A 23,853-nucleotide genomic window follows, 5' to 3' on the forward strand; every position below is an offset into this window, starting at 1 on the left:
ACTCCAGTGGTTGCCTCAAGTCAGTTCCTGTAGCCCACATCTTGAGGCCATCCCTGTGGGCAGCCAAGTCAAGGAAAATGGTAACTCCTTGGCTTATAAAAGTATCTCAACAGGAGTACCACAATTTCCGAAATCCAACTCCTGTAATTAGATTGCACAACTATTCTTAAAATTCAGTTTACCATAAAAAAATTATTAAAATTAATGATAACAGTCCCTGGCCCGCTCTCTCTTAGCAATGCACACCCAAGATGTCCTGCGCACCATGAGAATTTGGTTTTCCACCCTTAGCCCTGGAGCAATGTTCAAATTTAGCCAGTGCACCACCTTGTTTATCAACTTATCAAAGTCTTCCTTGGTCCCCAAGTCGAGATGGCAACGTTGGCTAAGCGGGGTAGACTCTGGTGGCAGGTGAACAGGACACTGACTCTGGGGAGGGTTATTAAGTTCTCTTGGTATAATAGATAGGTTCAGTATTGATTTATGATCATGCGCCAGTCATAATGGATTTGGATCTACTTCCGGTTTCTACACATAGTAGAAGATAGTGTTTTAATAATTCTCTCACTAGATACCCAGTTTACTCAACATTTTGAAACCCCTGTTCAAGACCTTTTTTCTTTTTAATGATACTACTCCTAACTGCCCCCAAATCCTCAAATTCTTTGGGATTCATTGAAAGCAAAAGCCTGGAACTTAATTATCTTGTAGGTTTCTAAAAAACTAAAGGTTATTTACCAAAAATCATACACAATCTTTTTTAAAAATCACACAACTGGAACACATACTATTAAGTTCTGCTCTAGTCTTGATAAGTTCATTAAGGCCAAATTTTGATATAATAAGCTTTCCTCTACGAAGGATGCAGCATCTTATTTATTTAAATATAGTGCCTGATAATATGTAGGCCAAAATAGGACAGGTAAACTGAATTAATTCTTACTTCTGATACTCTTACACAGTCACTCATAGTCAACAAGAACATGATATTTGTATTGATCCTTCTCCTTTGGAGGATTAGATTACTGCACATGAACCTCTAACTGCAATGAAGATGATCAAGAAAGGAAAAACTACTGGTCCAGACGGATTTACAATTAAATGTTATCTTCAGTAAACCTAAATCTGCAGTGAGAACATTTCAGGAAGCCTTGATCTGTCTCCTTCCTAAGATGGCAAAGATTTTAAATAATTTAAACATTATAGGCCTTTCTCGTTAGTTAGTTTGGATTATAAGTGTTTTGCAAAAATGTATGCTCGTTGTCTTGATCCATTATTATCCAAACAGATAGGATGCAAACTGACAGGGTTTGTTAGAGGTAGATACCTATCAGACAATACCAAACTGTTCTTTAATATTCTAAGTAAGTCTAATAAATGCAAGCATTCCTTAGCTGCTATTTCTCTGGATGCTGAGAAAGCATTTGATCACATGGCTTGGTCTTTCATCTTTCAAGCTCTTAAACAGTGTGGCCTTACTGAAAATTCGACAAAACCTAGTAATTAAGGGTCAAAATTTGACACAACCTAGTAATTAAGGGATTTCAGTTCAGTGAAACAAGGTGAAATTAGCTGTTGTGCAGACTATGTTTTGATTTTTATATCTAACCCATCCTATTCTCTGCTAGCATTCCTACGTGAAGCAGATAGATGGTCTCCTTTATAAACCTAATAAAGACAAGTGAGAAATCCTTCCTTTGACTCATTTTTGTTTGCACCACATTTTGTACGGACACCCTCAAAAATTAAGTATCTGGGGGTTATGGTTTGGAAACAACATCAAAGAAACAATATGTGCTAGCATAGATTCAGTAACTAAAAAAATCAATTCTCCAACTTCTAGATTGAATTCACAATTCTTATCATGGTGCAGCAGATTGGATTCAATGAAAATGATGCTTGTACGTATTAATCTTATTACTTTATCTAACTTACCTGTACAAATTCCAGGTCAGTATTTTAAATCCTTATACTCTATCTTAATTATTTTTATAGAATAATAAGAAACCTCGGGTGTCTTTTTAAATTACAAAAATCCAAAGAGCTAAATGGAATTAATGTTTCCAGTTTTGCATCCTACCACACTGATTTTTTATCCCAAATCAATGCAGCTGTTAGATTACGAAAGACACTGAGCCTCCACCTTTATGTACAGAACTTTAACTTTCTTTTATACTTCCATGTTCATTTTATGAACTTTTGACCTTTACTCATGCCTGTCTCTTCTAACTCTTAAACACACTAATAGAACTTTTCATTCAATCTTAGATCCACCTTTAACTTCCTCAGACGCATCTTTGTGGTATAATACATTGATTACAAATAAGGGTAGAACTATTTTTTGAATGTGCTAGAGTGATAAAGAACTAACTGGCACATGCATCAACATAGGCTTTTGCGATTCCTTAATTGCGATTATTAAGGAATCGCAATTAAGGAATTGCAAAACCCTATGCATGTAGGAATCGCTATAAAAATAGCGATTCCTACACATTCCTTAATTGCGACTCACAAATTGCGAGTCACAATTAAGGAATGCTGTCCCATTCATTCCTATAGGCCTCCAGGCCATAGGAATGAATTGGAGATTGCATGAGCAATTTGCGAGTACCAGTAGGTACTCGCAAATTGCTCATGCAATTTCAAGGGTGCAAGGGTGTCAAAATGACACCCTTTTGCACCCCTGAAATTGATCTGTGCAAATATGTTGCACACACACATGCCTTAAGGGCATGTGTGTGCGCAACATGAAACTTTGAAAAATGCACAAAAGTGCATTTTTCAAAGTTTTTGCAAATTTCCATGAAGTTCAACTTCATGGTAATTTGCTCCCCCTATTAGCGAAATTGCTAATTTTTTTTACTTTAATGCATTGCATTTAAGGAACCTCAATTTGGGATTCCTTAAATGCAATCGCAATTTAAGTAATCGCAATTTAGAGATTCCTTAAATTGCGATTTTTGCATTTGGGATGATGCATCCCAAATGCAAAAATACCGGTCGCAAAGGGGCAGATTCTGAGAATCTGCCGTTTGCGACCGGTTTTTCCTTTGATGCATGTGCCTGTTTGTGGGTTAAACTACTTGTGGATAATGAGGATTATATATACTTTTAAGAGGCACAACATTTCACCTACCGAATTATTTTGCTCATAAATGCACAATAACAAAAATATATAATCTTTCAATTATCGTAGACCCTCACCTCTACAGATGGGTTTGTAACTTCTAACATATGCATTACACAATTTATTTAATCTTCATCAGCATCCACAAATTACAGAACTCTCAATGCATCAAATGATTTAAGAGAAAATATTAAATTGAACTTCAATGGGAAAAGGATTTAAGTATTTTACGGTAAATGCAATTATGGTATGAAATATGGGCTAAACTACGCAAATCCTCTAGAGTAGCAAGCACTATCCAAAAACTATTTTTGTATATAACAGACTCCTCTTAATGCCCATTTCAATAAATAGAATGAAGTCCATCTCCCCTGGTTGCTGGTCAGGTAATTCACCTTCCACTGACCTTTGTGATATTTTTTTATCCTGCCCCAAACACATCAATTCTGTTTGAAATGAAAATAAATTAAGGATATTTTTCATACCAACGTTTGTTTTTCATATTCAAATGTATCTTTAGGTAGTTTATTAGAAGACTGGAGAAGTTATGCATGTAATGTTAATATATTAGATCTATTATTGGCAGTCACTTTTCAACAAATAGCCAAAAATTGGAAAGATTCTTCTCCCATTTCCTCTCAGGCATTGCTGTATGGTATTTGCCACTATCGTCAACTGGATAGAGCATATGTTCAAACTATGTCTTAAGCAATATGAAGAGAAACTTTCTTGTTATAGTTTTTCTAGACACAACTGTTCAAATCTTACTCAATCGTGATATGCCTCCTCGAATGTTCCTATATAATGTGTTAACTTTTATATTTCAGATATTTATTGTATTATTCTCTATGTGCTTTATTAGATTTAGTAAATTAGCTAGTTCCAGATGTTTCACTTAATATTCTTATTGTTTTTACATGACTAGTAACTATTATATATACAATGAAAAGAGAACTTAGAAGAGAAATAAGTGATCTATAGATAGATAGATAGATATCACCACCATTTGTTCCTCTTCCAGAAACAAACCAGAGCACACAGCGGGCTGCAGAAGTTCTTTTTTATTTTAAAAATGCATAACGCGTTTCAGCAAGTGTGCCTTCATCAGATGCATGGCTTCCAGGTTTGTCTACACCATTTTTTCTATGGTATGCTGCCTCTCAGTCATTGGATATATATATTTTCACTTAAAAAAACATAGGTTTCACACAAGTTATAGTTAGGAATTAGCATTTAAAAAACCTTGCAAATTCACTTAAAAAACCATAGGTTTCACACATGTTATAGTTAGCTGGACATTTCACTCGTAAAAAACCATTGAAATTCCCCCGTTATAGTTAGTTCAGATAACTATAACTTGCGCGCCCGCAATCCACTGCTGATGATGTCACATATTGCATCACTCATGACATGGTCAGTGGCATCACTCATGACATCACTGATGACATCATCCTTGTGATAGAGTGGCGGTTTCGCGAGGATTCGTCAACCGGCGCCAAAGTTATTCAAAATAGAATTTTCAGATTCCCTATGGAAACACGGTCCTAACTATAACTATCTACTGGCGACCGCCAGTAGATAATATAAATATACACATACATACATATATTTTACTTCTATTTTCTCTTTTTATTCTTTTTTCTCTTTCCTTTGCGCCAGTATTTTTAGATCTTAACTACTGTTATATTATCATCTTATCTTCTATTAATAATCATATCACTGTCTAATGAGATGACTTATTATTGATTTGTTCTTTAATAAATCTTTTAAACTTAAAAAGAAATGGATTGCCAAGTGCAAGAAGATATTTGTGAGCTCCTGTTTTTTCAAGCACCATTGAATTGTAAAGACCCTAAAACCAAGCTGAAAGATTATTTTTGGGGGATCAAAATGTGTTAGCATTGCAAATTAGAAAAAAAAATTGTTTCCAGGAAATACCTAGTGTTGTCAGTCCGGGAGAAGTTTTAGTAAAGAGCCAGGATGGAACATTTGTTGATTTGTTTCAGCAGCTTTATCAGGACTACCACTTTGCAACAGGCCCTGTAATAGAAAATGTTTTAAGTAAACTATCTCCCAACTAAAGCAGAATCATTGCTTCTAGATCATTTACATAAGAAATAAAGTATATAATTTTTTTCTTATTCAATGGTAACGTCTGCAGCAATGACGGGCTTCTATTCTAATTTGATAAGACACTCATAATAGTCATAAGATGGCCAATAATGCAGATGTGTGACCATTTTGTTTTAGCAGAGAGGAATCTTGGCTCCTGCACTCCAAATTCTAATATGATTTTTGAAAACAGGGTAACAAGCCTTTTGCCCCATTGACTTTGACACCAATCACCCTGCTATATTCAAATTATAAATTATTAGCTGAAGCACTGGCAAAAAGAATAACAAATTAGGCTCATTTGCTGGTCCATTAGTATTGGAATGGATTAATTCTTGGCTACCAGCTCAATCATGAAGGATTACCTGATCAAAATGTTTGGTTTATATTCCAAAGACAATACACCTGTGTCCATCTTATTTATTGATGATGAAAAAGTATTCCTCATAGTGAGCTATTTTAGTAAAATGGGATATTAGTTGAGAGGGGTGGAAGCCTGACTCAAGCAACAACCACAATCCTTGTCAGGGTGAACCACAAAAGTTACTGAATTAACCTGTATTTAACTTTCCGATACATTGCCAGAAAAGCAGTCAGGTTTAACTTAAAGGCAATGTGTAAAGTATTTATGCAGCACACAAACAGTAATAAAGTGAAGACACAACACAAGAAAAAACCCAAACCAATTTTGAAAAATAGAGTACACTTTAAGAAAGTTATACCAGAAAAAAAATCTAATTATTCAAACCGGAAGATATTACGTTTTCAAGTTTTTAGTAAAAATAGTAGCTAAACTCATGGTCATCTGGTTGTGCTAGACAGGGGAAAGTCACAAATTCAGGATGATTGTTATGCAGGATGGATACAAGCCAAGGACCAGTTTAGTCCAGCTGAAAACAGAGGGGGCTGAGATTCATGAATAGTTATCATTGCACTGCAAAATGCAGGTCGGGAATCACAGACAGCCATTTCTGTAGCAAAAAGAGCCAGTCAAATGTAGAAAATGGTTGTTGTGGACTGGCAATGCTGTGGAGCGGAGTACAGGTCTTGTGTTTCCAGTTACCACAAAGAGCAGGTCATACTGCTACTTCGCATTGGCAGTCATCATGGGCGGCAGAGTCTTGGTGGAAATGGGCCGGTTCACTGTCACAAAGAGTCCAAACTTCAGCATTTTCACTTTTATTTCTGGAGGAATAAACTCGGATGCCCTACAATGGTCCAGGACAAGGAGAGCACCTCTTGGAGCTCAGGGACTTACTCTAGCAGAGGCAACCAGAGCTCAGGCAGGGCCCAATGCTGGTTCAGTTGCTGCAAGTCTGCAGCAGGAAGGACTCTGAAGCTGATGTGTCCCTATCGCTCACTCAAGACATCAGCAAACTGATGCTTGGAATCACTCTGCATAGCTTGGGATGAAGACAAGCAGGTCCAGTGTTCTTTCTCAGGCAGCAAGGCAGTCCTTCAAGCAGCAGGACAGTTCTTCTGTAAATTCCACAGGTCCCAGGCATTTCTGAGTGGCTCTGGAGATCCAATATTTATACCTGGTGCCAGCCTTTGTGTGTGTGTGTATGGGTGGCAGGTAGGGACACTCCTTGTCCTTCTACATCTGGCTCTGGAAAGAAGTTCACCTTCCCCAGTCAAGCTTCAAACTGTCTGGGGGTGACAAAAGGCAGAGCAGGCCTTGTGTCATTTTTCTTTGTGAGTACAGGAAGCAAAGCCCTTTAAAGTTTAAGAGGGGCTTGGCACACCTCCCCCTGTTCATTGTGCCAGGATGGCCAATCCCGTCCAAAACTAAGCCCCCTCTGTTTTATTGACGGAAAGCAATACAGAAACCCTGTACGCAAAGCCATTCACAGTCATGTGAACCAGGGTACTGGCAGAAGGCACAAATGGTGGGACACAAAAATACCAACTTTCTAAAAGTGGTATCTTCAGAATTTTAACTTAAAATACGACTTCACCATTAAAGAGGATTTTTAAAAAAACTTTACTTTGAATGTAAACACCATATTGCTATCTACTCCCAATCGTACGTTAGTTCATATTAAATGTAATAAGGTAATCTGGTGTTAGTGAATGGGAAAAATAAGCTCTAAAACAGTGAAACACAACTTTAGGAGTGTTTCACTGCCAGTTGCAAAACTTAAGCACACATTTCCTACTTTGTAAATACAATGCACACTGCCTTATGTGTTTTCATGGTCTACCTTAGGGGTGATGTGTGTTAAAGAAGAAGGTTTAGCCCTGACAAAATGTTTGTTTTACTATGTCAAAATTGCAGTTTAACACTACACTACAGCCTGCAGTAGCAGGCCGGAGAAATGTTTTACAGTGTTACTGTAGAGGGTGGCATAATGAGCGCTGCAGGCCTAGTAGTAGCATGTAATTCATAGGCCCTGGCTTCATGTAGTACCATTTTTTAGGGTATAACAAGTAAATTAAATGTGCCACTTAGGAGAAGGTCAATTTTACAATGTGTAGAGAAGAAAGCATTAGCACTTTAGCACCGATTACCATTGGTAAAGTGAACAGAGTCCTAAAGCCAAAACAAATTCAGCTAAACAGGAGGGGTGAAGGCAAAAATTTTTGGGGGGAGGGGAAGAATACCCCACCAAGAATGTATGGTCCGACAGCTAGGAGTACTTTTTTTTACCATTCTTTATGCGATATGTTTTCGCTCCCAACCCACAAAGTTACTTGCAACCTTGTATCAGGGATCATCTGCTTCAAAATTAATTCTCATAAGGGAGGTCTAACATGAATATAGCATGCTACAACGCATGCTATTACATTGCGTACTGCGCTGGACTTAGGAATAGTATTATTTACTATTCCTACTCCAGTTTGCGCCACAGCAGGGAAGGTGTTGGATTTCATATCCGATACCTTAGCGCCCCCTATAGCAAGTTGTTCTAATGACTTGCGATGTAAAGGTATTTCGAACTAAGGCCGTGTTGTAATGACCACATTGTAAAAGCATTGTGTTGTAACAAAAGTGCTGTAAACACTCCTCATGGCAGTTAAGTTACCTGTAAACTCTTTTTTTGTCATAACTGATAGTTTAATAGTGGGATTGATCTTGGCAAATCTTATATATTGCATAAATCTACAGACACTGTGTTATGCCCTGCATAGTATTTTCATATATTGCAGTTTCCCAGTTCTCCTGCTGTTCAGCCACAGCGTGTGTTTGGAGTAGAATGTTGAGAATGCTGTGATGCATAGAACGTTGGGAGTCTGACTGGGTGACAGATGACAGTTACAGATGGGCTGAGCAGCAGACTGGCTGCTCCTGGTGGGGTTAGATACTACCAAGGGGATTTGATACTACTAAGGTGTTACCTGTGGCATAGGACCAAGGACTTACTACTGGGCTAACCTACTTTACCTTATCTTGTTACCTGTACTACCTGTTGATGTACCAGTAAACCAACTTGCTGTACTACTGGAATAAAGGTACTAAAGAACTTACATGGCTATCAGCGTCTACTTCATGTAAGAGTACAACATATTTTTGGCGACGAGCGAGAGTTGGAGACTTACTCACTGCCCTACATGCCCTTGGTGATGATCTAGGAACAAGAAGAAGACATTTCTAACAGCACAACAAAAGAAGTAACTCAAGATTACACAAGCAACAAAAGAAAGTGGCACACCACTCTTCGCAACCCCACCAGTGTCCTGTGCATCGGACGGCCCCAGCAACAGAGTGCTGTACAGTGTGGCTGTGTGTACAACCACAAGTTCTGCGCCTAAAAGGAAAGTGAATGTCTTGGAAATATTTGTCTACAAGTACTTAGGCGCAGCAAAGATCAAGACAAACATGGACTGCTGTTTAACGCCATATTTTGATGATGCCTGGTGTTGGCGTTACTTTGGAGGTGTATGAGGGTTACAGCACACGTCAAGTCTGACATCTGGAGGTGGTTTTCATGTGCTTGAAAAAACGATTTTACCTCATGGTTTTACGTGGATTTGGTACAAGGATCTACAATGTTTTTGATGGATCTGATGGTTGTTTCCTCTCACAACGATGTGGTTTTAAAGAAATATGAGCATTGTGGGCCATTCTCAGCGTGGAGAATTCACACGAAGGAAAGTGTGTGATGTGCAGTGACACTGGCAAGTTGTGGATGAGTACGAGTCTCTCTTTGGAGTGGCAGGTGAGACTTATTTTTGTGTTTGTCATGGGTTTTTAGTCCATTCTGAGACCTTAGAGTCGCGGTGTTTTCCAACCGCCTGCCTATTTTTGAATACAAACGTTGCACGAGCTCTGTATGGCGCGTGAGTTCCTACCTTCAGGAAGACGCTGCTGGCTTCGTGCTGTCTGCTATGACGTCTTCCTGGTCTTGCACTCCCTGTTTGGACGCTTGGCACACACAGCGTGCCGTGAGCCACTCGACGCGGTGTGTAAAAACGTGCCGCCATTTTGAGGCATGAACATTTACTATCTGACAACCACGCAATTTTGCCAACCAGTTTTTTTTTTCATGTGCGCAAAGTTTGATAAAGTTATTTGAAGCACGAAGATGATCGAGAAGGTCGTCTCAACTGGTGTGTGAGCGGGCTGCTGATGATCCAGGTGATTGATTGGTACACCAGCGGTGAGTGGAAGTTTATGGTTCCTTCAGTTTTAAGAGTATCCGGTGGCCAAAAATTTTCTTGGATCTACTTTTTGGCGCTGGACATTTGGAAAGTTAAATTCAGAGAATGTTCCTGTTTCAGAACATTGGGGCTGAACATTATGCAGTGACTATTTGGAGCGTTGGTGATTTTTCAACATGAACGGTGGAAATGTTTTCGGGTGAGAGATCGCTCACCGGTGTGAGACACAGTTTTTGGATGTATTCCATTTAGTGTACTTGCAAGTTTTATGGAATGTTATTAAGTGTAGTGATATGCCACAGTCTTCGCTTCCCTGTATATGGGTGGGACATATAATGTCGGGGTGGTAATCACATGTTTATCCCTAGTTTCAGGGATGTGGTTCTGTTTATGCTCATTACGTAGTTATAGTGCTCTATTAGTGGTGTTATTGGGCAGAGGCTACATGTATGCCTGGTTTAGTTAGTGAGTGTAAAGTTGAGGTGTTTCGACCTCAGTGGTTCTAATTCCACAGGTTTAGTGCCCTTACGCAAGGGATGCCCTAATAGAGTTGTTAGTGGGCAGTTTGGGTATGGGTTTGGTTTTATTTCATTCCCATGTAGAGTTATTGGAACCCCTGCTCTGGGGTGGGTATGTGGTCTTGGTACACATTAAGCGGCACACGCGGGCTTTTTATTGAGGCGGGTTGGTGAGTGTGATTTCTACTCACAGTTCCCTTACATGAGGGATGGTCATGGTTTGGGTACTAGCCCCTTTCCATAGTGTGTTACACACAGCCTTTACTAAGGTGAGTTTATGGGTATTGGTCCCATCCGAGGTTTATAGATTAGTTTTTTTTGGTAACCCGGACGCGGGTCATGTTTTCTTGGTTTTCACCAGTTAACATAACATTTTACCCTCTCTGGGTTGGTTTAGATTTATGGGTACGGTTCCCCTACACAGGGTGTATCTTTTAGTTATGTGGTCCCATATTCATTGTTATAGTCTTAGACTCTTTCATTAGGGTGGTTTTTAGGGTCATAATCCCGAGTTTTTGTATCTCACAAGAGGAGTGAAGGTTTGTTTTTAGTCATCTTCACAACGTAGGTGAGTTTCCTTATGCTAGGAACTGTGCTTTTCATGTGTTCCCTTTCTTTAGGGATTGTACTATAGAGTTGGTATGTGTCGGATGGGTCCCATGTTTTTCTAGGTCAATCCTACTCAGGATGTGCATGCATGGGAGTTAGACTCGAATACAGTGGAAAGGTGGTTACCTTTTGTCTAACGCGATGACACTTTCTCATTTTTGTTTTTGGGAGAGGATGGGTTGTTGTACTCAATTTTTACAATTGTTGTATTTTATCCGTTCTCTACTTTGAATGGTTCATTATCTCTCGTGATGTTCTTATTTGCACATCCCTGGTTTTGATTCATTCTTTTCTTGGGTAATTTTGCTATGTTTGAGACTTGGCAATATCTGCTTTATGCGGGTTTGTTCCCCTTTTCTATACGCTACCTATTGTCTCAATCTATTGTATTTATTTAATTACAAGTGTATTTTCTTTTGTGTATGGCTTGCTCATATTGTATTGTTGCATTTCCATAGTACAAATGTCACTTTTGTTTTTCATTTTAAAAGAAGGGGGATATGTTATGCCCTGCATAGTATTTTCATATATTGCAGTTTCCCAGTTCTCCTGCTGTTCAGCCACAGCGTGTGTTTGGAGTAGAATGTTGAGAATGCTGTGATGCATAGAACGTTGGGAGTCTGACTGGGTGACAGATGACAGTTACAGATGGGCTGAGCAGCAGACTGGCTGCTCCTGGTGGGGTTAGATACTACCAAGGGGATTTGATACTACTAAGGTGTTACCTGTGGCATAGGACCAAGGACTTACTACTGGGCTAACCTACTTTACCTTATCTTGTTACCTGTACTACCTGTTGATGTACCAGTAAACCAACTTGCTGTACTACTGGAATAAAGGTACTAAAGAACTTACATGGCTATCAGCGTCTACTTCATGTAAGAGTACAACACACTGTTTCTTCCAACGAAAGCTGGCAGTATAATGCCTCCTAATTTTAACTTTATCTTAAAGCTTCTTTTACACATCATTTTACCTCCATACAATAAACATTTCTTGTATAATTCTCTAATTACATGAAATGAATGAAGAGTATCAAACTATTTTCAGTGCCTACTCTACAGCCTACAAAAAGTGCTATATAAAACACAGACCATATTAATTCAGCAGAAAAATGCTTTATAATGATTATTTACAATTCTGGATTAGATGCTGATACCAGGCCAATACTTTATAAAATTAAGTTTCCTTTCTTTGACACAAAAACATCCAAAAGTCTTAAAAAGTCAGTATGATACAGGTTAATAATGTATTGTTCTGCCATCACCAAGAATCTTGGGATTGAATTAAGCAAATGGACATGCAGCATTTTCACCCAATGGGATTGTACACATTTTCTTATTTTAAAAAATATAATGCTAGATATATCCTGCCTTGACGTAAATACATAAGGCATTGGATTTGACAAATCATTTTCTAAGAAATCTTTATTTTCAGGAACTGTACTTTGAAGCTATCCCAATGAATAATGTTTGGAGAAAGGCTGAAGAAGGTTGACAATTACATTTCATTTTACATGCAAATGAGCACATTTAAGGATAATGGAGCTTGATGGTTGGACAACATGTAACACCCACTCATTTATGTAAAAGGTGATCAACATCTCAATTCCATGTCCTATGAACCAGATTGATAATGTTGGGGATTAGTTTCACATGGCATACGTATGCCCCTACCCCATGTCTTACAGGGAGGTAGTTTGTCAATTTATTAGCTGTAGAATACAGGTCTTTCAGAAGAACCCATTTTGTACCCCTTTAGTTTATCTACTTCAAAGATCAGGTTTAGGCAAAGTAGAACCAATCAATGCACAATTTTGGGAGTCAGTACATTAACCAACATAAAGTTACACGCACAATCCACTTCTCAAAATTGGAAAATATAAATGTCAGTACATATAAGAAAATACGGCAACCAGAAAATTCTGTCAAATACGTGGACATTTAGATAATTTGGTACTGGAAAAGACGTCATGGAAAGTTTAAGTATAAAGAAGACTTTTTGACTAAAGATTGCAGAGATGTTAATGACAATGTGCAATGCAAAGTTTTGTTTTCATTACAATTTCCATTTGTTCTAAATAGCCAGATTTTTTCAATAATATTTTGTAGTGTACCTTACAGGATAATTCTATGTCAAATACACAAAACGTACAATTATAAAATATTTAGCCAGTAGGGAAACCTTGAATCCTAATGCACCGAGGGTTAAAATAAAAAGTATATTGTACTATACAAATGCACGTAGAATTCCAAAATATTTCCACTTACTCTACTTATAAATCACTATCCTAATGCAGTGTTTATTTAAAAAAAAAGCAGAATCTCATTTTGCTTTTTGTTTCATTGTGTTTGTCTCAGAAATTGAAATTGTGAGTCGCTGTGCACTCCTTTGTTTTGAGGGATACCCCACATTCTTTTAGATATAGCTACTCACAAGGCCCATGTTATCAATACTTATCTTTTTTTATCATACACCAATTTAAGAATATCATAATTCGTATGCAGTTTTTACCCAAGAATCAACCATATTTACTCTTTTTCATCAGACTGTGTTAAAGATAAAATGTCTAGTTTTCCTCCTCAACATCTAAATAATCATTTCCTTCTCTATTGATAGGTATGTTTAGTTTTAACTGAGCCAAGCAACACTTTAACAGGAATGTCAAAGCAGTATTTCAATAGTTTAGGTCTTGCTCAGTCATCAGGAAGCTCAGACGCCGATTGCTGTTTAAGACTTTGAAAGAGTCCCTCCACTTTCTGAAATGATTTCATGTTTATGAAAATGTCTTTCATTTCCAAAGTCTCTTCCACTCTAACATGGATATGTATAATGTGCCTGTGTGAAAATTAACAACCATTGTCAAAACAATTATGTCTGGCTAGCGTTTTGATTCTTGACTAAGCCATACAAGTGCATGCTGCAGTGAAACAAAAACATGTTTACCTACACTACCCATTTACCTGATGAAGCATTGAAAAAGTGAGATCATTTATTGTACTTTTAAAAATTATATATTTCCCCATGCACTGCAATGCAATCACTAAAATTGAATTGAGTTGGATTCATCAATCACCCAATTGCTTGAGGTGAGAGACAAATACTCCTCGGGGCGGACTCAAAGGCCACTCAATGTATTTTTTTGAAGAATTAGTAAGAGTTGTTCCTATTAATATGACCAATGCAACTCCAGACATTTCCAAGGAAAAGCTCACATTTTAAATTTCAATATAATTGCACACACAAATCTCAAAATGGTTTCAAACATGTGCAAAAAGCACCCAGCAATAGTGATTGGGACCACGGAAGTCTGACAAGACCCTCTCAGCACATGGATAGAAGTAAATCCTTTTGTAACAAGAATTGCAATTATGTAGGACTCTGTACTCTCAATATATGAGAAGTAAGTGTTCATAAAACTTGGCAAGTTAGTGCAGCAACAGGCACAAAGACAACACGTCTGATCTGACTCCCTGCTTTAAAGGGGAGGGGGGTAAACATTGCTGCTGGGTAAAAATCACTTTCCAGCTCACAACCTTTTGGGAACAACAACAAAATGGTTCCAAGGAAAGAAAAAGTGTATTCGCAAAGGCAGTAGGGTTGATCCAACATGGAATTCCAATGTCTGGAAGTAGTTATGGGGTAGCTTGAAGATGCCGCTTTAGGAAACAAATTTATGTGGATATTAAATTCTATACGCGAGTTAAGTAAGCCTACAAAGGGACACGAGGCAAAATGTGAAAAGAAGTAGAGAATGGCATCATAACACAAGGAAGATGAAATGACATTAAAGGGGGAAGGCATATCATAATATCAAGGGAATAAGGGGTTAAGGAGAAATTTGATTTAGTGTGACAGGGACCATGCATATGTAATTAGTATACTGTCGGAACATTCAGTACTGTTGAATGTTTTAATCTTAAATTTAGGCCTGCAGGTTGGTTCACCTTAAATTTAAACTGTTGCTTCTCAAAACTATAGTCCCCCCCCCAATCAAATGTACTTCTCCAACATAGAAATTTAAAACTCCTCAAATGAACCTTACTTTCCTTGCAAAATGTAGCAACTCTTTCTGTGATTTAGGAGAAATGGTCTCCCCAGACATATTGCGACTTCGGCTACCAAGACAAAACAAAAATCCTATTTCTGCTCAGTATATAAATATGAATTAATTGACATTGTTTCCTTGGTAAGCAATCTGACGGCCTTTGTTTTTATACTGCGCACTTTGGGGCAATATTGGTTGAACTCTGCACTGTGTGATCACCTAAGCATACTGAGAACTTAATTTCTATGATATTAAAAACGTATATAACTCTTGAATACATTTGAATTACTTGATGATGAACCACAAATATCGAAATGTGTACGGCTCTTAGTTTGTCACCATTAAATGATGGTATGTTTTATTAAAATGCACAATACCCTATGATTTGAGCATCTCCTCAACAGAGATGTTCTTCCGCGAGGAGGCATCACTGTGGTCAGTTCACATCAGATAGCACCATTTCCTGGGCTCTAGTTTTCTCATTGGGTGTTCGGTGTGTTGGACAGTGTGGTCAAATCAGGACATAGTGTTGCAGAGATTCATTTTGATGAAGATGACCAGGCAATTGAATAATTTAACAAAGATGCAATTCCAAGCCTCAGAGAAAAAGGGCCGGATTTCGATTCTGTTGGTCTTCTGACTGCAAGACTCGCGGTGGCGGGAAACAACCTTTACAACAAAACTTTGACAACGCACTACCATTACAACAAAACTTTTACAACGAACGTGATGTAACCACGCGATGCCATTACAACGCAAGTCTTTACATCGACTTGCGCTAGATGGCGTGCTAACATTACAAATAGTGTAGTTTACTATCCCAACACCTTCCCTACTCTTAAGTGGACTGGAGTTGGAATAGTAAATTACGCTTTTCTAATGTTATCACGCCATCTAGCGCAAGTCGATGTAAAGACTTGCGTTGTAATGGCATCGCGTGGTTACATCGCGTTCGTTGTAAAAACCGCGATGTAACTGCACGCGTTGTAAAGACACGCGTTGTTACGTCGTACATCCCGTGGTGGCGGTGCACCGTCTGCTGCATTATGAATTTGAAAGTGGTTGCGGCAGTGGACCACTGGCTGCGCCTGGAAACATTCCTTATCTGGCAGTGGCGCATCTGTGCCACAGTGTAAGTAGATCAGTGGGACTGCCACTGAGCATATTACAAGTTCTGCCACCACCAGCCATTTCATGGCAGGAGCCCCACCATGATAAGTCTGGCAGTGGAGGAAAAAAGAGGGTGCTACAGGTTCCCCATCCTCACTACCATGTGGATACATTCAGGGCATACAACATGTGCCCCCCTGTTTATATTCCCCCAACGTTCCAGCATGGCTTGGACATCACCGTCCATGCCATACTGGAACAATTTTGGCCGATCCCACTGCAGTGCCTGTATAACTGGCACCACTATGGGAAAGGCGAAGGACAATCTGCTGCACAAGAGTTTAACTCATATTACAGTGGGCTGTCATTGTGTGGGTTTGGCACAGCTGTTCCAATGGAGATCAGGCGCAACTGCTCCAAATTCATACTCCGCCTCAAAGATATTTTAGGTTTGCACTCACTTCAAACAATGGTATATGAGTGCTCAGGTGTCAAGGTGTGAGACTTGTGATATGTATGTATTCGTGGTAAACATGCTTTAACGTTTTCCAGGAGGTGTAATGGAAGTACACACTGCCTACTCAATACTAGTTTAGGTCTTTCAGCAGAGCCCGTCAACAATGGCGCCACATTTATGAAGATGAAAGGATATGCACCACAATCAGAGTAACCTTTACTATCACTTATCAGCTACTGTGAATCATCTTTCTGGTCCCCACAAGTTTCTAGACACTGGATGAGCACGATTTAGGGGAATATCGAATAAACACAATAGGGGTGGGCACAAAGGAAACTGCAGAAGAAAAGAAGGAGTGCAAACTCTATAATAATTTAGAGTCAAAAGGGAACATTGAGACGTCCCTATCAAGCAGCTTAATAGATACGCAGTAGTGTAGCTTCCATTGGTGCAGCAGGTGTACTGGCACCAGGGTCCTGTGTGGCCTAATGAACCCTGATTATTGCTTTGTTCAGAGTCTAAACTGCAACCAGGGGGTGTCATTTCCTTCCTTGTATTAAGGCAGAGTGTATACTGGCTCCCTCACTATAGATTCGAGTTGGTAGGTCAAATGAAAAAAGAGTGCTTTTAATAGAATGACCGCTTCTTCCAAAACCCGACAAGCGTAGAAACAGACAAGGTGAGATATGGGATGAAAAGTACAGCCACTTCCTTACCTAATGGATTTACTTTGAAAGTGAATTGCTCTCCTCTTTGAAGAATAATAGTCAGTCAAGAGTTCAATGTAACAAGGCCAGTGAACTCAAGGTTTCCTCTTTCAGATGAATAGGTCAACAACTTCAGGTTCCTTTTGCTCTTTGGTGTCTATAATCCTATTTATCATATCCTAAATTCAGTAGTTGAAGTACCATGATGAACAGGAATAACCTGGACTGAATCAGTTACTCCTACATGAACTGGGAAATTTTAGAGCAGTGTCAAGCAAGAAAGAGTGATAATGGGTACCCCCACTTTGATGTTTCAACAGTGCAAATATTTTGGATTCGGAAGTGGAGTAATCATGTAAGCATCCCTGACCACGAACCTTTGCTCCTAAACACACATACATACTAACAAACATGTTTACATCCTGGTGAGTAGAGAAGTCAAGAAACAGGAATACCATAATGTTGTGGCATGCATTCTGCACATCAGTTCTTTGTAGTGTGGTTTGAGGAAGAGAAACAAGTCCCTATGCAGTTACATGTATTCTGAAGTGCATCACATGCCAACAGCAATAGTGAAGTGCATTCTAGATGGAATCTGGTAGGACCTCTTATTAACATGTTGGACTAAATACATTTATTTCAATGCTCTTAGTAGGGTGGTTAAAAACATTAGTAGGTCTGGATTACAATCAAATTAACTTGCAATCATAAGCACTATACTATACCAGAAACACTGCAGAGTGTGAACACCACTATCAGGGTCTTCTTACCTACGGCCCGTCAATAGTGGACAACATTCTCCCCAGAATAAGGCATGAATCTTCCGACACATCAACTTTGAGTATTCACCAAACCCACAAAGGATCCACAGGGAAGGGGTACCATCCTTCCAGCCCCACTTTCTGTCCCTCCTCTAACTCCCCTCAATCAGATCAAGAACATTCCACCCGGAAAACAAAGCTAGCCACCTACAGTCCTTTACTTGACGTTCCTCCATACCCCAACAGCCACAGCGACTTAACTAAATAGAGGGGCTAGAATCTACTGAAGTCCAAGAGAAGCATAGTAAGAACCCCCTGAGAGAGTGGCAATCCAATGGCAAGATTCACATGATCAGGCTGGGGGCAGCTATAAAGTAGAGGGGGCCACAGTGGGTGGGGCCTGGGAGTGGAAATATCAGTACTGGGTTACGTTCCCAGTTACTTTAACTCTGGCAAAGGGATTCTATTTTTGTTTGAAAGGGTGGTAGGATGTTTCCCATGTGCCCTGTATGGCAGCAGCACATCTATCTCCTCATTGTGGCTAGGTCAGCATTTAACTTGTAAGTGGTTGATGTAGGCAAAGAACTACATTGAGTTTAGCCTCAATGGCATCATTAAGATCAAACATATGACAGTGTTCTACAGCCAGAATATTTCTATGTAATCACGCAAATAGGCCTAAATAAATTAAGTACAACTGCTCACATTAAACTGGTTTGTAACACAATATGCACATTAAATATCCACAAAAATACAGTAGCAAACGTACCAGTTGTATGATACAATGAAGGGTGTCATCACTAGAAAATGCATAAGCTTCGTCAGTCTCCTAATTTCCATTTGAAATACACTTTCAGAATAGGCTATGCTATGGCGACTTGCAAAGCGTGTAGCTACCCAAAGGCTTAACAGCGCTGAGTGAGTACATGCTGATCTAATGCTAAAGAGGAGAGCCACTGATGATGGAGCCAGGACTTGAGAATTTTCCTCCACTTAGTTCCATTTATATGTAAGTATATGCAAGTTTATTTATGAAAGCAGCATTGTAGACAAGTTGAATGAGTGTCACCTGGGACATAGTCCACCCTTGCAAGTTCACACCTCAAGATAGAATTTAAATGCAACCGGAATGGGACAATGATATTTACATTTTAGTTCTAAATCATTGTGGAAGCTTGCAAAGTACCAGTGCCATCATTCTGTGATGAAACATCTCTTTAAATTGATACATTGGAGTGCTTTGTGAGGGGAGCATGCAGAATGCTCCTTTACTACTGCATATTATAGCAGATGTCTCCCCCTTTTCATTTTTACTCACCATATCATTGAGGTGATTTGGTATCTTGCATCCTTTGAGTGCCACTTCTTTCAGAGCATGTCAACCATATCACAACGAAGAACCTGAAACAGGGAGAAACACATTAAGTGATATGTAGATACCAATGGGGAATACCTCAAGTCCACCAAATCACAAGCATATTAGACAATTATATCAGGCCGTCATTGCCTCATAGACCACTATCAATGCCTTAATTGGGCCTCTACAGGCTGCCAGTACCAGCATGTTATTTTACCAGTTTTGTTTAAAAGAGCGTTTTTTGTCAACAGAAAATGCTGGTACTTGTTGCAAAGGAGAAGACGCAAAGCAGCCATTCACTGGTGTGGGCACCATGTCCTGCCCAGCTGGATTACAACTGCCCTGTTCCAGCAACCAGAATTAGCAGCACTCCAGATAGGTGGGTTGTCCACTACAAATATGGGGCCACATTACACATAAAGCACATTTTCATTGTTTAATTGCCTATTACAATGAATGTGCTGCCCCCAGGGCAGCCCCGAACTCGTGCTGCCCTGTGGGTGGAGCATTCAGGTGAAAAATGGAGCAGCTGATTTCCAGCCACTCCGTGATTTCACAGTGCAGGCGGCAACCCTCCTGCACTTTTGAAGGGGATTAGAGAGCCCCTTGAAGGCGGATACAATCAGTAACTGCAACTGCAATGGGATGTCTGGGGGGGGTCCATGGGAACCTTTTTCCCCCACCAGAGGGCTGCTATCAGGGGGTGCATTGATAGTGTGCCACCTTTTAGGTGGTGCACTCTCAGAATGCCTTCTGAGGGCTTCTTTGTCTCTGTGCCCACATCGGTAATACGGCATGGGCGCAGAGGCAAAGGGATTCCGTCATTTGCATGGGGCACGCCCCAGTACAAATGAGGGAACACCCCCTTGAAGATAGCACTGGTTCTTTATGTGTGCCAGCACTATTGGTATTACAGAAGGGGCCGCACAAGCGTCTTCGGCCCCTCCTGTAATACCAAAGTGCCCCAGCGGTGTTCAAAGCAGGCACAAACACCAGTTGCTCCCCCAGGGCACTTTAGGTAAAACAGCCCCTGTTGTAGGTTTTTCCAATTCCCCATTCCCCTCCCCCCCCCTTTAAGTGAGGTCAGGGCTGCAGGTGGTGGGGGGCAGACTCATTTTTGATGACCAGGACTTATTTTACATCATCACACTTTGACCCAGAGAAAGAAATACAGAGGAGGATTAAGGAAAGAGGAAGAGAAAGACAGGAAAACAGTCACAAATAGAGAAAACAGGATGAAAAAGAGCCTGCAAACGTGAAACAAAGAGAGGGAGTGTAGAGCTGGTGAAGACTAAGGTATGAGGTGGTTTTAAGACTAGCCAGTGTTGGTATTTTGCAATCCGTACATTCAACAGCAGGCTCCTAAGTAAAACTAGGACGTCTGCTGTCAATCCATTCAAAGAGGGAGACGGGATGGCTTACCAACCCTTTGGCATTTTTAGTACCCCTGAAACTTATACGACCACATATTTTTGTTGATTTTAAAGCAAGCTTAATCTACCTACAATTGACAGGGCATCTGACATGGTTAATACCATTAGGTACTGCCAGATACAGTGAGTTTGTTGGCAGGGACTTCGCAAAACTTCATATCTACTTGCAGTTATTTTTTTCTATTTATTATATTGGTTTATTAAATTTTTTCCACAAATTTAACACTACATCTCACCTTCATGGAGGTTGCTGTAACAGGGATGGGAAAACAAAACAAGTGATTAAGGCTTTACTGCCTGACTGTTGCCTGGTAACCGCAATGCCAGAAAGAAAAATAAACTATGACAATAGAAATTTTGACTGCTTTTCTAGTGTGATAAAATTTAAGTCAATTGTCTCTCTTGGTTGTTTTTCTGCCTTTTTACAGGTTAAAAGATGTTGCCGTATGAGGGAGGGGACAGTCGTGAATGTGCACAGTCCTAAATCTACCCAAATCTACTCCTTAGCTGTTCTTTATAAGAAGAGCCCGCATAATAGAGCTTTATTTAGTTGATTGCTATCTATTGTTTATGCGCTCAAATTCCTAATAAAAGAAACAGCAGGTAGTGATGTCATATTAAAATGCATTACGTTTGACGATTGTGCAACAGGGTGATTGATCTGCAGGACAAGCCTGTGACCTCCAGGATATACACAGGTCTGTGTATCAAGAAATCCTTCTTCGCTGCCTCTCCAAGACTACTTACCTGCACGTTGCAGTTAGGAAAGAGCCATAGATGCACTAACAAGATATCTTACATTGAACTTGACATGCAGAGTAAACTACACATTACAAATTGGAGCAAGCTTACTGTGATGGCAACACATAGCCTTGAGATTCCTCCTAGCTCCCTTCTGGCTGCCAAATTAACTCTTGATCTGTCGTAGTATGACTGTAATTGGCCACTGGCAGGTTTTAATTAATTCAGAATCCAGGTTTACCTGCAGTTGAAACCTCACTGGTGGGGGGGCTGGGGGGCTACTCAAGCAGCAACCACAATCCTTGTCAGGGTGAGGCACAAACAAATCCCAAATGAACCTGTGCTCAACCCTCTGGTAATTTGGCACAGAGCAGTCAGGCTTAATTTAGAGGCAATGTGCAAAGTATTTATGTAGCACTTCAAACAATAATAAGGTGAAAACACAACATAGGAAAAACCCCCACCAATGTAATGTTTATTAAATAAACTAAGACTACAATGAAAGAGATCCAATCTCTAGAACCAGAGATTTGGAATTTTAAATATTTCACTGAAAATAGTGTAAAGCATTGCAGCAGTGGGAATCAGTTTAAATGATATAGTTTATCATCTTTCTCTCACACTGGGCTGATCCCCTTTCTGGTTTATCTTTTCTTTCTGTTTTTTGTCCCTCTGGTCAAAATATGCAACAGACCTTGCTGGTCATATTTGAGAATTAAGATCAAACCACAACATAAATCATAAGTTCAGTAACTAATGATAGTTTGAGTTAATTTTAAGGGTTTTATTTTCATTAAAGGTTAAGTAAATTCTCGTTTTATTCAATTAGTTCAATATGTAAGTCAATTAACAGAATTGATAATAAAAGTCTGTTTAGATCAAAATATTACTAATGTATCAAGTGCATTCCATAAAGGAAAGAATCCCTTTTTTAAGAATGGGACACAAAGGTGCCAATAAGAACCCATAAAGAGTTTCTTGTTTGAGAGAAAGGGTGATATTACATAAAGCTCAAATTTTATTAATCAATAACAGCTGAACTTCCCATAAAGAGAGGTTCATGGAACTCAGTAGAGTCTAGAGAAAAAAGGTAAAATATCCATGCAGAAGCAGTAGCCACTGCAATCAGTAATTAGGTTCAGAAAGGTAACTAAATCAGCTTTCTGTGTTCAGCATTCATCCTTGAAGTGGATGGGGAGAGGATTTGGAAAATGGACATAGGTATAGTTATATAGCCAAAAAGAGTTAATCCACCCTAGGATCACACAGTTAAAAAGAAATGATGCAGTCCATGTTGCATTTTATCTTCCTCTTGTTCAATCAGCTTACAATATACTTCTGAGAACAGGCCTACTCCATCCTTTTCCAAGTACGATGCTAAGTTATTACTGACCTCGTATGAGATCATTCGATTTCAAACGGCCTCCCTAATACCCGATGTAGCCCGAATCCAGGGTTACAAGGTACAACTGTAACTTGCATGATTGTGCTCACGAAAAAGTTTTGCCCGGTGCTATCAATTTGGGTGCAATGTGTAGTAGTCCTTTTACAGTTTCCATATACATTTGAATACAACCTCGGAATAGTGACGTTCGTTTCATGTATAACGAAGCTTGTAGACAGACCACATTGACCTGTATTGCGTGACTTTACAATTCACTTAGTTAAAATGTTCTACAGTAACCGTTGTATTTACCACCAGGAAGTATATACCGGCATTTCTCTGACTTGCGCAACATAGCGTCATAGTATGTTAGTCAAAAAAAAGGGGGCCATCTTACAAACACGTAATCCGCTCCTCCTTATAAATACGTAATCTCCCTTTTTTGAACATCCCTCTAATATTAGTGTCAGGATCTGTTTCATGCATATTGAAGCTCGAAGATAGGCTATACCGCTTAATACAAACATCGAGTTACTTCCGTTAGCACATTCTAAATGATGGCCCACACAAGAGATCATAGAATGAGGCATATCCAACCTGGTTTAATGACACTGATACATCTGTGCTACCAGAATCCTTTTACTTTTTTCTGTGTAATGTTATTCCTACTTTTCATCAATAGCTATTTGTCTGGAACTTTAATGTTGAAAAAATATAGACATACGAACATTCTGAGTTTTTTTCAATGAGTTTTTCCAAATAGAAGATGAGACCATATCGTGATTACTCGCAACTAGTAGTTCTAATATGACAAAATTGATGTATTGTCAGATTTGTACTTGCTTAAATGAGGGTTGAGTTTGCCATAATGAACTGGAAATGAGTGG

The 23,853-nt window shown here is 39.3% G+C and overlaps 1 long non-coding RNA gene across 2 annotated transcripts in view; it reads right to left on the reverse strand.

The window, feature by feature from the left end:
- The window catches only part of LOC146789917 (uncharacterized), a 744,499-nt gene that overhangs the window by 436,960 nt on the left and 283,686 nt on the right, over positions 1 to 23,853 (reverse strand). Inside the window, exons 2-3 of one of the 2 annotated variants that reach the window (XR_014969878.1) lie at positions 19,370 to 19,452; positions 5,066 to 5,167 (exon numbers count right to left, since the gene is read on the reverse strand). This is a non-coding gene — a long non-coding RNA (uncharacterized LOC146789917). Of the gene's footprint in view, positions 1 to 5,065; positions 5,168 to 19,369; positions 19,453 to 23,853 lie in introns of those variants that run through there. The other variant, XR_014969877.1, reaches the window with a different exon arrangement.

This window comes from Triturus cristatus, chromosome 10, assembly GCF_964204655.1.
Source record: "Triturus cristatus chromosome 10, aTriCri1.1, whole genome shotgun sequence".
In the NCBI taxonomy this organism is placed as follows: Eukaryota; Metazoa; Chordata; class Amphibia; order Caudata; family Salamandridae; genus Triturus; species Triturus cristatus.